Here is a 15,734-nt window from a genome sequence, read left to right on the forward strand (position 1 = left end):
TAGTCTGAAAATACTCACCTGGATCAACGAGAATTTTTGTATCCAAATGTTCTTCTGCTGTGTGAAAGAATGGAGTTTCAGAATGGCTTTTAATGAGCACAATGCACCTGATACTGTGTTTACTTTCCAAGAGATCATAACTCAAGAAAGGAGAAACAAGAAAAAGGAAAGATGACACATGTCCCACACTGCTGAACTGTTCCTTCATTCCCTAGTCACTAACCCTCAACAGCAACAAAACTAACCTCCCAGAACCCATACATTTAACACTTACTAAGTGTTGGCTGTATGCCCATCTTTGTGCTGGTGTTCCAGTTCTGGATAAATACTACCTGGGCTCAGCTCTTCAAGGTGAGTACAACTACTGTGCAAGTCTGTGAGTGTGAACAGAAGGCTGTGGCTTGCAGATGGAAAGGAAAGGACTAGTTGTGCTTTGGTGTTTTTTCTTTTGTAAACATTTTACCATTCCCTTCACTGCAAGGGTGTTCCTCTCACACATTTCTGGGGCACCTAAGATGCACATGCTTGAATTAGAGATAGCTACTTTAACCAGCAGTTAAAACTGTCCTGAGCCAAAGTTGAAGCATCATCTGCCATTCAACTATTATTTCTCCTAAAATGGTGCAACTCATCATTCTGGCACTGAGCTCTGTATCAGTGCTACTCAAAGTGTGGTCTGTGGATTTGTTCCCAGGCACAGAGATAAATCAACAATGACAGTTTAAAACTTTTATAGCAATCTGACATAGTCACAACATGCAAGGGCATCACTTGAAAACTGGTGTTGTCAAACATGTTCAGGTGTTGAACTGAAATGAGCGAGTCAAACATGACACAAGCTAACTAGCACTAGAAGGACATTTAATAGTTTAAGGATAATTTGTCAACTGTGACCCAATGCTTATAAAATCCAGAATTTGTCTTGCTCATTTGTTTATTAAGAATAATTTAAATTTAACCATAAATTTAAAGGATCAATTTTGGAACTGGCTATTGATGAAGATTGAGAATTAATGTAGGATACATATGTCCCCTGCTTCATTTTAGATGAAAGTTAAAACTGTGTCTGTGGAGCTTACTGAAATTGCTTTAAATTCTCTTATTCCTTTCTCATCAACCAACCTCTGTGAGACTAATTTCCCTACTATGAATGTTATTGAAACAATCAGTAAGCATTTGGATATACATGATCCCTTGTTAGTAGTGTTGTCACCTCTCCAACCTAGATTAGATAAATTAAGAAGCAAAAAGCAAGCTCACTCATCACATGAAAAACTTTAAATATTAATATTCAAAGTGTTTATTTCAAGTGCACTAATCAATATTTAATGTGCAGAATTGCTTTTGCCTTCATAACTTGTTTCAGAACAATGTATACATTTTTGTAATTTATTTTTTCCCAATTATATTGAAATTTATATCATTGAATCTAATAATCTTAAAACGTGGGCTTAGGGGCCTAGATCTGGCACAGTGGCTGACACAGTACATGAAGTGCTAGCATCCTATAACAAAGGGCCTGGGTTTGAGTCCCACCTTTTCTTCTACTCTAGCTTCCTGTTAATGTACCCTAGGAGGCAGCAGGCAATGACTCAAGTACTTGAATCTCTGCCACCCATATGGGAGACCCAGAAAGAATTCCAGGCTCCTGGCCAGTGGCCTGGACAGCCCTGGCTGTTGTGGGCATTTAGAAGGTGAACCAGCAGATGGAAGATCTGTCTTTCTCTCCTCTCTCTCTTTTCCTCTTTCTTTCTGTCTCTGCCTTTACAACAAAGTGAAAATAACTAAAGAAAAAAAACCTGATACCAGAAATGTGGGTCAATTGTTTCTTTTTGAATAATTTGTTTTCAAGTAATTTATTTTGTTCTATTTACAAATGTGTGGTCAATATGGATGGGGAGAGATTTTTTTTTTTTTTGCATCAAATAGTTTGAAAAATTTTTCTATAGTAACCTGCCTGTTAATGGCTACAACTATTGAACCCATCATGGTGAAAAAGAAAGAATGCTATTAGCAAATATACGGAGTGTTTGACTATGTGCTTGACTAGGTGCCAGCCACTGTTCTAAGTGCTTTATGTTTATTAAGCCACTACTACCTTATGAATTAGCTGCTATTGTATCACTAGAAAATATGAGTTCTTGTCCAAGTCACACAGCTCCAGAGTGGCAGAGTCCAGTTCCCAAGGGCATGCTCTTATTCATGAGGGGGCATAAGATACACATTGTGCTCGTACTCATAGTCCTCCACCGAATGTCTGTGGGCTTAAGTGAGTCATTTAACCCCTGTGGGAAAAGAAAGAGATGAATTAGAAAACACAACAAAAGCTACTGTGCAGAGTCCTACCCATATGCCAGGCGTTGAGCTAAAGGCTTCACACACATGATCTCAGTGTCTCCTAATTTTGTGAGATGACAGAGGAAATAGTTTCAGGTTGTATGGAAGGTGCCTTAATGGTGCATGGGCAAGGCAGAAATGAAATTGCATCACATGGTATGAGAAAAACTATTCCTCCTCTGAGTTTCTGACTCCGTTTACATCTAGCAGAGTCTCCCTTCGGTACAGGTCTTATTTCCCTTCATAACGAAAAAGAGAGCAGGTTTTAGGCTTAACACTTTCTTAGGCAACAGGTTCTATTTTACTTTTGTGGCATCTTCAATGCAGGGCAAGTAGTTTTCCATTTATAATAAAGATATAAAATTCTTTTTTGAAATACTTGAGTTTAGAAAGTGAGTTATGGAAAATATGAAGAAGATAATATTAGGTCCTACATGGACTTGGTAAGTTATAACCTGTGAACTTCAGAAAATGCATCATTTTCTTCATTAACAACTCAGTCAGGTAGGAACTACTCTCCTACATAGTAGAACTGAGGATAAATAACTTCCATAACCTTTCCAAGGCTGCTTTATAGAAAGTTGGGGAGAATTCAAACCTAGAAATGTTTGCCTCCAAAATCAGTGCCCTTAACTGCTGCACACATGTGCCTTGGCGGTGATCATGTGTGTTTCCTCCAGCACTAGCATTCTGGACTTTTTAACAGCACATGATTATCCAAAACAGCAGTTCTCAAAGTGTAGTTCTTTCTGGAAGTCCTCAAGGCAAAAATGTTTTCATCAAAAACTGTGATATTGTCTGTCTCTTTCACTCTTGTTGGCCGATGAATGTACATGGGAGTTTTCCACAGGCTACCTGACATGTGATGTCATAACACACTGACTACAGACACAGATTTGAAAATCCAGCCGTCTTCTCTTATGCTAGATGTTAAAAAGATTCGCAGAAACATAATGCTATTCTTCCCACTGAATCTTTTCTGCTTATTTGGGAGAATGGAGTTTCTTTTAAATAAAATAATGTGATTTTATTAACACACAATAGGTTTACGATTTCTAAAGCAGTAAACATCAATACATATAACCCATATAAACAAGTGTTTTATCAGAATGTACAGGGGAGTGTGAGTGTTTAGCCTAGCAATGGAGACAGTGGTTAAGACACTTGAATTCTGCATCAGAGTACCTGGGTTTGATGCCCACTCTCTGGCTGCTAACTGTAGCTTCCTGTTAATGCAATCACTGGAAGGCAGTGGTGATGGCACAAATAATTGGATCTTCAACACCCACCTGGGAGACCTGAACTGAGTTCCCAGCTCCCTGCTTCAGTGGGCCCATCCCTAGCACAGCTCCCAGCTCCCAACCACTGTGGGCATCTGGGAAGGGAACCAGCAGATAGGAACTCTTTCTTTTTCTCTTGGTCTTGTACTATTTCTGTGTCTCAAATTAATAAATAGGTAGATAGATATAAATAGATGTTTGTAAGTGGTGTAAAAGGATTTTGGATATAAATTTGCAGTTTGGAAAAATAAATGATAAATATTTTTATTTATTTATTTTTAAAAAGATTTATTTTTATTTATTTGAAAGGCAGAGTTACAGAGAGAGGTAGAGAGAGAGAGCTTCCATCTGCCGGATCACTCACCAATGGCTGCAATGACCAGAGCTGGGCCAGGCTGAAGTCAGGAGCCAGGAGCTTCTTCTGAGTCTCCTACACTGGTGCAGGGGCCCAAGCACTTGGGCTATCTTCTACTGCTCTCCTAAGCGCATTAGCAGGGAGCTGGATTGGAGGTGGAGCAGCCAGGACTTGAACCAGCGTCCATATGGGATGCCGGTACTGCAGGTCAAGGCTTTAATCCACTGCGCCACAGCACTGGCACCCAATGAATGGTAAATATTTAAAGTCAGGTGTATGTTAATTATCTTGATTCAATCATCCCACACTGTATACATATAACATCAATGTGTACTTCATTTATGGAAAAGATAATAAAAACTGTTTTCTAGAACGAAAGGAAAGAAAAGGAGTGTAAAGGGGTCTCAAGACAGAACATATGTGGAAGGAACATAGTTTTTAATGTGAATGGTGAGTCTTCTCTCCCAGTACTTCTGCCCATCCTTTCCTCCTCTGAGCAGGTAATTCCTGTGATTCATAGCTTCAGAGGAAGGACACTACCAAGCGGAAAGCAGAAATGGTGTCAAGGCTTTGTATTTCCAAAAAGCCTAAATCCATTAAGGAAATTTGTGCTAGGTGCCTTGAAGCAATAATAACAAAATGAAATAAATGTCACCAAGGAAAAATAATGGCAGTACCAAGAAAGGACAGCTTTCCTGGGATTAGAAAAGCATTTCTAGCCTCCTGAGGGTGACTGTGGGGAAGAGCAAAGACAGGAAGGAGATTAGGAAGTCAGAAAGCAGAGGCCTCGGCTGAAGGAAGCATGAAGCTAGAAACCAGGCACTGCTCAGCCACTGTGGGGTTTCTTCTAGTGCCTGGGAGCCACGTGGGAGCTGGGAACTCCACTGCCTGCATTCAGAGCCTTTGAGAGTCTGCTATGCCCTCTGCAATACAGTGGCTGGCTGCAGGAATGACACCATTTGACTCATCCAACCTGAACAAGCGCTCCTTCAAACATTCCCAGCCCACCTGAAGCCAAGTGGGAGCCTGGGGCCCAGGCTACCTGCGGGCAGCTCCAGACCTGTAAGTGGAGTCTTGAAGGGATTCACTGCAGATTTGCCCTGACCCAGGAGAGAAGTTCACAAATCCTTTTTTTTTTTTTTTTTTTTTTTTTGAATAATAGGAGCACAGGGTGTAAGTATGGCATCTACAGCCTATAAGGGACTGTGTTTCGTTCTACCAGAAATTGCCAACTGATTACACAGCGATCAAGTTCAGCCCACAGGTGTTTTCTTGGGCATTGGATGTTTTTATCAGAATTCTTCTGGGCACAAAAGGTACTCTCCAGGCTCATTGGGATTTCTCCCATAACCAGCCCCCTTGCCCCTCAACATTCCCTGTCTTATGCCTGGTAAGACACATTACAACACATTACACAAAGTGACCTACAGTAGAGGGGCTCCTTGGCATGAAAACCTGAAACTATCCACAATCTTGAGTACATGAATCATTCTGAGAAGTGAGTCTTAGCTCTCATCAACAACTCAAAGGAGTTTCTGACACTTGGGTTGGGATCCTGGCTGCTGTTCACTGCTGGTGTGAGCTTGAGCATGTCACCTCACTGTCTTGGGTCTCCACTTCTTCATCTGTGAAATGGGACCCCTAATTCTAAGGGTTGATATAAGGAGAAGATAAGCTAATATTTGTAAAGCACTTCGAATGGTGAGATCTTCGTATTTGCTATCCTTATTACACAAGGGTTCCTCAAAAAGTTAATGGAACACTATACATGGGTTTCAAACGTTTTTCACACCAGAACAAACTTATCTTTTTTTTTTTTTTTTGACAGGCAGAGTGTATAGTGAGAGAGAGAGACAGAGAGAAAGGTCTTCCTTTTTGCCATTGGTTCACCCTCCAATGGCCGCTGCGGCCGGTGCACCATGCTGATCCGAAGCCAGGAGCCAGGTGCTTCTCCTGGTCTCCCATGGGGTGCAGGGCCCAAGGACTTGGGCCATCCTCCACTGCCTTCCCGGGCCATAGCAGAGAGCTGGCCTGGAAGAGGGGCAACCGGGATAGAATCCGGCGCCCCAACTGAGACTAGAACCTGGTGTGCCGGCGCCGAAAGGCGGAGGATTAACCTGTTAAGCCACAGCGCCGGCCAGCAAACTTATCTTTTAATTCTATTTTTTTTCTCTGAATTTTAAGAGGAAGTAGATAGTGGAAGGGGTGTGTCTTAAGGGCCAGCTTTGCATAGAGAAGTGACTTAGGACATCTTTGGTGACCCCTGCTCAACCTCAGGATGCAGAATCCCAGCATAAACTTCATGTTAGAAATAGGCAGAGGGGCAGGTGCTACAGCTTAGTGGTAAAGCCGCTGCTTGCAGTGCCATCATCCCATATGGGCACAGTTCAAGTCCTGGCTGCTCCACTTCCAATCCAGCTCTCTGCTATGGCCTGAGAAGGCAGTGAAAGATGGCCCAAGTCCTTGGGCCCCTGCACCTGTGTGGGAGACCTGGAGGAAGCTGCTGGCTCCTGGCTTCTGATCGGCAATGAGTCCAACTGTTGCGGCCTTCTGGATAGTGAACCAATAGATGGAAGACCTCTCCCTCTCTGCCTCTGCCTCTGCCTCTCTGTAACTCTGCCTTTCAAATAAAATCAATACATCTTAAAAAAAAAAAAAAAGAGGTAGACAGAAAGCTTCTCTGCACATGACGAAAAAGTCTTCCAGCTGCTGGGCTATGAGTGTGCCTCTTGTTCTGAGAAAAACAATGATCTCAAGGTGGCAGTCAGATATGGCCTGGAGTTGTGGTCTTGGAGACCATAATTCTGCCCAAGAAGCCACCCCCCCACCCCGGTTCTGAGCCCTGGCCACCAGTCTGGGTCAGCTCAGGGAGCAGGAGTGATGGCAGAATCAGGAGGAAGCTGGAATCCTGCTCCACCACTTTCTATCTGAGTGTTCTTGGGCAATTTACTAAACCTCCCTGAGTCATCATTTCCTCTTTTGTCAAGCTGAGCCATAATTACCTTACTTTGGCGAAATAATTTATTGTGTGCAAAGCACTTGGCAAGTAGTTAGTGCTCGATGAACAGAGCCATTACTTTGGAAAAGTATGCAGTAATGAAATGGGGTTGACTAGGAGCGGAGTGGCATCAGGAGTCTGGGTGTCTGATTGGATGGAGAATGCTAGAACAAAGCCAAGTACTAATGCAGTGAAGACCTGTGTAGGCCCATTGTGTGTGTTTTGCTCCAGCTTCCCTCCAAGCTTGGGAATCACAGATTTCTTACCGTTCTTGTAGTTTTCTTAGGAACTAAAAGAAAGAAAAATTAAGATCAGAATATTCTTTTTTTTTAATTTATTTTTATTTTTTTATTTTTGACAGGCAGAGTGGACAGTGAGAGAGAGAAAGGTCTTCCTTCCGTTGGTTCACCCTCCAATGGCTGCTGCAGCCGGCACACTATGGCCGGCGCACCGCGTTGATCCGAAGGCAGGAGCCAGGTGCTTCTCCTGGTCTCCCATGGGGTGCAGGGCCCAAGCACTTGGGCCATCCTCCACTGCACTTCCTGGCCACAGCAGAGAGCTGGCCTGGAAGAGGGGCAACCGGGACAGAATCCGGTGCCCTGACCGGGACTAGAACCTGGTGTGCTGGTGCCTCTAGGTGGAAGATTAGCCTGTTGAGCCACGGCGCCGGCCCAGAATATTCTTTCAAACCCAATTCTTCCCCTCCCAATATTCCCATAGAGGAAAATTTCATTAAGAATTATTTAAGGACCGGTGCTGTGGTGCAATGGGTTAAAGCCCGGACCTGAAGCCCCTGCATCCCATATGGGCGCAGGTTCAAGTCCCAGCTGCTCCTCTTCCACTCCAACTTCTTGCTAATGCACCTGGGAAAACAGAAGAAGATGGCCCAAGTCCTTGGGCCCCTGCATCCACGTGGGAGACCCGGAGGAAGCTCCTGGCTCCTGGCTTTAGATCTGCTCATCTCAGGTTGTTGCAGCCATTTGGGAAGTGAACCAGCAGATGGAAGACCTCTCTCTGCGTGTCTCTACATCTCTATGTAACTCTATTTTTCAAGTAAATAAAGTAAATCTTTAAAAAAAAAAAACAGAATTATCTTAACAGAAGTCCAAACTAGATTTCTCCCTGGCCTGGAAGACAGAATAGAAGTACCCTTGTTCTCAAATCCAAATCCTAGGAGAGGGAAAGTATGACATCAACTCCTTTCACATTTCTGCCCCTGATACTTTCAACCAAAGGTATGTGTATGTATAGGGTGGAGAGGGCATGGAACAGAGTGGAGTAATGTAGACATACAGGTTCATACAATTCATAGTAGAAAACCAAATGGCTAATGAACACCTGAGAAGGTACTTATTTTCACAGAAATATAAAGTAGCATAACAATGTGAGCTGCCCATATTTTTGTTTAACCAGGTTCACAATAATGAAAAATGACGATAATAAAATTATTAAGAACAAAAAGTGACAGGACTTTCTGGGGTCCTGTTTGGTATTATCTTTTTTTAAAGATTTATTTATTTATTTGAAAGTCATGGCCGGCGCCGCAGCTCACTAGGCTAATCCTCCACCTGTGGCACTGGCACCTCGGGTTCTAGTCCCGGTTGGGGCACCGGATTCTGTCCCGGTTGCTCCTCTTCCAGTCCAGCTCTCTGCTATGGCTTGGGAAGGCAGTGGAGGATGGTCCAGGTCCTTGGGCCCTGCACCCGCATGGGAGACCAAGAGGAAGCTCCTGGCTCCTGGCTTCGGATCGGTGCAGTGCGCCGGCCGTAGTGGCCATTTGAGGGGTGAGCCAATGGATGGGAGACCTTTCTGTCTCTCTCTCTCTCTCTCTCACTGTCTAGCTCTGTCTGTCAAAAAAAAAAAAAAAAGAAAGAAAGAAAAGAAAAGAAAAAAAGAAAGAGTTACACACAGAGAGAAGGAGAGGCAGAGAGAGAGGGAGATAGAGGTCTTCCATCTGCTGGTTCACTCCTCAAATGGTTGCAATGGCCAGAGCTGCGCTGATCTAAAGCCAGGAGCCAGGCACTTCTTCCGGGTCTCCCACATGGATGCAGGGGGCCCAAGGACTTGGACCACCTTCTACTGCTTTCCCAGGCCATAGCAGAGAGCTGCATTGGAAGTGGAGCAACCGTGACTTGAACCAGTGTCCATATGGGATGTCAGCACTGCAGGCAATGGCTTTATCTGCTATGCCACAGCGCCGGCCCTTTGGCATTATCCTTTAATATTTTAAATATGCATAACCTTTAAAAAAAAACTTTCTTCAGACAAAAGCACAAAGGCAGTCCCTCACTACCACTAATTAAAAATTATGCAGTCGGGTTTCCCACATTTGAGGAAACCACAGGGGGCCACACATCCGGAGTATAATGGATAAGCCTTGCCCTGGGAAAACCAACTTTGTGAGCATGGTATCTCCCCTGCCAGGGAAGTATTATGTGCATAAGCTTTAACCGGTAATTTTACTTGTAAGAATGTATCCTCAGGAAATAATTAGATCATGCAAGGTATATATGTACAGAGATGTCTACTGCAGTATTTTTAGTGTTTAAGTAAAACTTAGAGTATTGGAAATGCCCTTCAGTGGAGGGTAGAGATTAAGGATTACTGAGAGACCATTGTAAAGGAGGAGATATGTCCTTATGCAGGATGGACACAAAAACTGTTGCATAAAGAAGAAAAATAGCAGGCTACAGAAAAGAGTGGATAGTGTGATCCCATTGTTCTTAGATATATAGAAAATATATAATAGGGGCTGGCGCCATGGTGCACTAGGTTAATCCTTCACTTGCAGCACTGGCATCCAATATGGGCGCTGGTTCTAGTCCCAGTTGCTCCTCTACCAGTCCTGCTCTCTGCTGTGGCCTGGGAAAGCAGTAGAGGATGGCCCAAGTGCTTGGGCCCTTGCACCTGCATGGGAGACTGGGAGGAGGCACCTGGCTCCTGGCTTTGGATCGACACAGCTCCAGCATTTCAGCCACTTGGGGCGTGAACCAACAGAAGGAAGACCTTTCTCTCTGTCTCTCTCTCACACTCTGCCTGTCAAATAAATAAATACAATGTTAAAAAAAGAAAATACATTATAGACTCCTTAGACTAAACATATTTGGAATATGCATGCATACACATCTATCATTATTTGTCTCTGTGCATGTATAGTATATATGTAGAAGAATAGATATAAAACTAGTAAGTGTAACCCCTGCAAATAGAATGATAAAAAGCTTTCACATCCTACTTTATGCATTTCTATGTAACTGAACTTCTAAAATTAGCATGAATTACTTTTGTAATGAGAAAAAAAGCAATATGATATTCCATTTTTTTTTTGGTGGGGTTGGGGCGTGCACATTTTATATACAAAAGAAAAATATTTGAAATTACAAAATTAAAGAAGCACAATAGGAGCAAGTTTTTGGTATAGCAGTTAAGACACTGCTTGGGATGCTTGCATTTCTCCCATATTGGAACGCCTAGGTTGGAGACTCTGCTCTGCTTCTGATCAGCTTCCTGCTTAGGAGATAGCAGGTCAAATACTTGGGTCCCTGCCACCCATGTGGGAAATCTGGAAGAAGTACTGGGTTCTTGGCTTCATCCTCGCCCAGCCCTACCTGTTGTGGGCATTTGAGGAGTGAGCCAACAGATAGAAGATTGATCTCCTTCTCTCTCTTCTCTGTCTATGTCTCTCTCTTTTTATGTCACTCTGCCTTTCAAATAAAAATAAATAAAACTTAAGTAAGTACAACAAAAATCCAATATTAACTCAGTGGCAAACAGGAATAGTAGGTGGCAAGTAAGCCTGCCCTTGCTGAGTGGATAAGGTTATTAGGAAGAGTTTTCCCAGGTGGATAAGAGAAAAGCCGGGTTCACTCAGCTTCAGAGGACACATTAGTGCTATCTGAATTGAAGAGCCCAAATATTTGGCACAGCAGTTAAGATACCACTTGGGATGCCCAACCCCATATTGGAGTCCCTGTGTTCAAGTCCTGGCTCCACTTCCCATCCAGCCTCCTAAAAATACACACCCTAGGAGGCATCAGATGGTGGTTCAAGTACCTGGGTTCCTGCCACCCACATGGGAGACTTGGAATGAGACTCTGGCTTCAACCTGGCCCAGCCCTGGCTGTGAGCATTTGGAGAGTGAAACAGCAGATAGAAGATCTCTCTCTCTCTCTCTCTCTCTCAGTCATTCTTTCTCTCTTGGTGTATAACTGCCTTTCAAATAAACAAGTAATTTTTAAAAAATTCAGTTTACTCACAAACCAAAGGGCCTTCCCTTCTAGTATAGATGAAATAATCAATTTCAGTTAAATTCTTCAACTCAAATCCAGAAATAATACATTTTTGTATTTACGTATGAAGAGACAGGTTTATGATGAGAGTTGAGGTGTGTAGTTGTATAAGAGTTAGACACAGAAAGAGTTAGAGGTCAAACTGGGAAAACTGGAGGTGGTCTTGCTTTATCAGAGACATGTTTACTTCTTATCACTCATGGATTTGTGGGTGCTTGGGAGTTTTTTAAAAAGAAACTTGAAAAGTTGGAAATTTTAATTTTCACCAAGATTATTATAATTTTTTAAAATATTTACCTTCAGAATCACCTTTTTTTTTTTTTTTAAAAAAAGATTTATTTATTTATTTGAATGTCAGAGTTACACAGAGAGAGAAGGAGAGGCAGGGAGAGAGAGAGGGGGGGGGGTCTTCTATCTGTTGGTTCACTCCCCAGTTGGCCGCAACGACCAAAGCTATGCCCATATGAAGCCAGGAGCCAGGGGCTTCCTCTGGGTCTCCCACATGGGTGCAGGGGCCCAAGAACTTGGGCCATCTTCCATTGCTTTCCCAGGCCACAGAGAGAGATGGATTGGAAGAGGAGCAGCAGGGACTCGAACTGGTACCCATATGGGATGCCGGCACTGCAGGCAGCGACTCTACCCACTACGCTGCAGCGCCGACCCCAGAATCATCTTTTCTTGATAAGACCATGTTAAATATTCAATACAATGAATTCAATGGAGGAGAAAAACAGAATCTTGCTGTGCAGGCAACTTTATACAAATGCCAGAATTTCACATACTGCAGGGTAGCTGCGTTAACTTGGCATAAATAGAAAGTGATTTCAGTGAACACAGCCTGATGTCTTTATTTGCAGCAGGTAGTTCACCAATAATGCATTTTGGAGTCTTGTTCACTACTAGCAACCTTAGAATCTAGTGAATTTTCTGTTAGAGCTGAACCATCTGTTCACTAAATTACCTTTTCAAGTCTCTAACACCTCAACTGCAAACTCTTTTGGAACCAGGTCTGTTTTCCTCTTCTTTTAGAATCCTTCCCTAAGCAAGAAACATTTGCTGAATGTCTCACTGGGGACTTCCATGTTGCTAGCTCAGGCAACAGCCTTCCAAAACTGTTCACAGTAATGGTAACATTGGGGATAATACACCACTGGACTCACTGCAAAGACAAGTTTTTGAATGATTGTTCATATAAAAGCTGCCAAATCATTGATATTAGAGTTGGTCATTTCTTACATTATGAGATTCTTAAGATGAAAGTAACCATCATAGACTGTTGAGAGTTGGGAGGGCCTCTTGTTCAGCTCCCTCTGGTTAGATATGAGGAAATGAGTGTATGAGAGATTAGGAATGCTGTCTCCAATTTCATGACTAAGAAATGGCAACATGTTTTTTTCTCCAAACCCTGGCTCTTTTTATCACAGCTAGGCATGCCTCTTTCAGTCCCATATCTCCATCAGAGATTCCAAACATACCCTTTTTCCTACTCACATTCCACCTTGGAGATTCTACCCCATTCATAACCCTGGGCGGGACAATACTTCATACCATGTGACTGTGCCCCACTGGTCTAAGTATCTGCCCAGTGGTGGACATATGGCCTAAGTTAGGTTGATCGAATTCTCTCTCAGGAATTTGGAATGGGGACAAGAAAGCTGAGTCACTTAGCTGTGTAGAGCCAAGATGCAAGGTCATGCCCAGCTGGCCTGGCATAACAGGCCACAGCCTCACACTAGCCACAGTGTGCGGAAGCTGAGAAACCATGAGTCAGCAGAAAAAGCCAGTCAGCAAACAGATGAACACAAAGCTGGAGCACACAGGTGCCCAGAAACAGAAAATGTACCTAGAAAGGCAGAGAAGAGAGAAAAAAATCTGCACAATCCCCTTTTTGTTCCCATAATATCTAGCAACTGAATTGCTGCTCTGGCTTATTATAACCCCATAATCTCCTCTGCCTTTAAGCCAACTTCTTTTTATTCAAGCTAAGTATGATTCTGTTGTTGGCATTCGAATTCTTCCTAAAATAGTTCACAATTCACATTGAATATATTTTTGGGATTATGTAAATTGAGGTCTTATCATAAAACCCACAACAGGTTGAGCAGCTTTCTGTTTTCTCCCCACCAACTCAGACTCAGCGGGCTGAGCTTTCAAGATGAGTGGTGGCGTTCAGAACTTCAGATGGGAGTCAGCCCCACTCTGGGTCTTTCCCCAAGGATATCCTAGATATTCAGTCAAGTAATAGAGATCTCCTTTTAATATGTAGCTGTCACCTTGGAAACATCAAGTTTCCAGGAAAAAGTTGATCCTGATTTCTCATAAAGTTCCATTTCCTTTATGGGACTTGTGGAATCGTCATAGCCCAAGGTGGCCCACTGGTGACATGGTGAAATCCTTGAAAATCCCAGGCACTATTCTTATGATACTTTCTTCAGAATAATAGAAAGAACCTTTTGAAAAATTCCATAACCTTCTAAAATTCTTAGAGCCAATCTAGTACAAAATGATGAAAAGATGATTTAGTAAATTGGGATTCATCAGCTGATGATGGGATATTATACAGATATGAAAAAGGATAACTGCTGAAATTATATAACATAGAAAGACATTTAAGATTCAAGAATGTGGGAAAAAAGAGAATACAAAATTGTAAATATCAACCATGTGAAAATAAGATATACATAAGGATATTTTTCTCGGTACTCTTGCACAAGGTAACTGACGTATGAAGGATAAAATCTACTGGACATTCGTAACTTCAATTATTTTGACTAGGGAAATGCCACTGTCCTGATTAAGGCCCACCCAGAGTTTTTCCTTGTATTGGGCTGATTCTGTGCCTTTTTCTGATGTACTTCTGTCCTGGTCCATACCACTCCCAACTGATGTGACCTACTGATTGGCAGAGTTATAAGTCTCTCCATCTGCAGTTAAAGTTTGGTATGGAAACCTTTTGCTTTGCATCACACAAATTTCAACAACTATATTGAAATTACTTTCTTTTTTCTTATTTATTTGTTTGAAAGTCAGAGTTACACAGAGAGAAGAGAAGCAGAGAGACAGAGAGAGGTCTTCCATCTGCTGGTTCACTTCCCAGCTGGTCTCAATGGCCGGAGCTGCAGCGATCCATAGCCAGGAGCCAGGAGCTTCTGGGTCTCCCATGTGGGTGCAGGGGCCCAAGGACTTGGGCCATCTTCTACTGCTTTCCCATGCCATAGCAGAGAGCTAGATAGGAAATGGAGCAGCAGGGTCTCGAACCGGCACCCATGTGGGATGCTAGCACTGTAGGCGGCGGCTTTATCCACTGCACCACAGCTGCCCGCCCCTAAATTACTTTCATTATATTGTTTTCCTGTCTACTATTTCCCAGTCTGTGCTGAGGTGAAGATGTGATTCTTCTCCAGTGTGCTAATAACAGTTTGCCAAGTTTCTGAGAATTTCCTTCAAAGCTGAGATGAGAGGGAGAGACATTGCAGCTCTCCTTACATTTAAGAAGAAAAAAAATTTATAGATTGATTGTCTCCTGAAAGATTATCTTTGATGACTTAGAAGCACTTCCATGGCTGTTTTCCGTCCCAATCATGATGAGTCTCCTTGACTAGCAGAAGTCATTTGACCAGTACTGGTCTCTTGGTGTTTTGAAAGCGTTTGGTGAAAACAGCACTCCTGCCTCAGAATCAACCCTTAGGACATTCGGATCTGGCTAAAAGGTCCATGAGAGTCTCACAGGCATGGAAAGCCATGACACGGTGGCAAAAAACAATCTAAATGAAAGATACTGGTGAACAAGACCCCAGCAGAAGGAACAGGCCATCAAGGAGGGAGGCGCCTTTCTCTGAAGGAAGGAAGGAACCTCCACTGTGACACGGCCTTGACTAAACAAGTTCAGAGTCGGTGAACTCAAGGGACTGCCATAGCCTAGACAACTCATAGCAAGAGTCTCGGGTGATTGCTGACGTCATAAATAAGAGTGCCAATTGTTAAATCAACAACAGGAGTCACTGGGTACATGCTCCCCACGTAGGATCTCTGTCCTTAATGTGTTTTACTATGAAACTTAAAAACACTACTAGTCGAACAATACCCTATACCTTGTGCGGTTGTGTGAGTGCAGCCTGTTGAAATCCTTGCTTAGTATATACTAAGTTGATCTTCAGTATATGAAGGTAATTGAAAATGAAACTCGATAAAGGGCGGGATGGGAGAGGGAGAGGGAGAGGGGAGGGCCACGGGAGGGAGGGAGGTTGAGGGGGGAAGCCACAACAATACAAAAGTTGCACTTTGTAAATTCACATTTATGAAATAAAAAAAAAAAGGGTTTGGTGAACTTATTATTTCATGCCAACATGAAATAGACATTGGTCGTATTTGTGGTCACTCATCATTTCTCTAAAGGCCTTTCCATATCAAGGAAACATACATTATGAGTCCTGCATTCTCAAGTAAAACTAGAACTCTTTATTCCAGCCTTCTTT

General features: G+C 42.8%; 1 non-coding gene across 1 annotated transcript; it reads right to left on the bottom strand.

Moving 5' to 3' along the window:
- Window positions 1–9,237: 9,237 nt before the first annotated feature.
- LOC133757279 (U1 spliceosomal RNA) lies at window positions 9,238–9,402 on the bottom strand. The gene has a single exon (XR_009865650.1). It is a non-coding gene; the product is annotated as a U1 spliceosomal RNA (small nuclear RNA).
- Window positions 9,403–15,734: the final 6,332 nt, after the last annotated feature.

Source organism: Lepus europaeus, chromosome 3 (assembly GCF_033115175.1).
Source record: "Lepus europaeus isolate LE1 chromosome 3, mLepTim1.pri, whole genome shotgun sequence".
Taxonomy (NCBI): domain Eukaryota; kingdom Metazoa; phylum Chordata; class Mammalia; order Lagomorpha; family Leporidae; genus Lepus; species Lepus europaeus.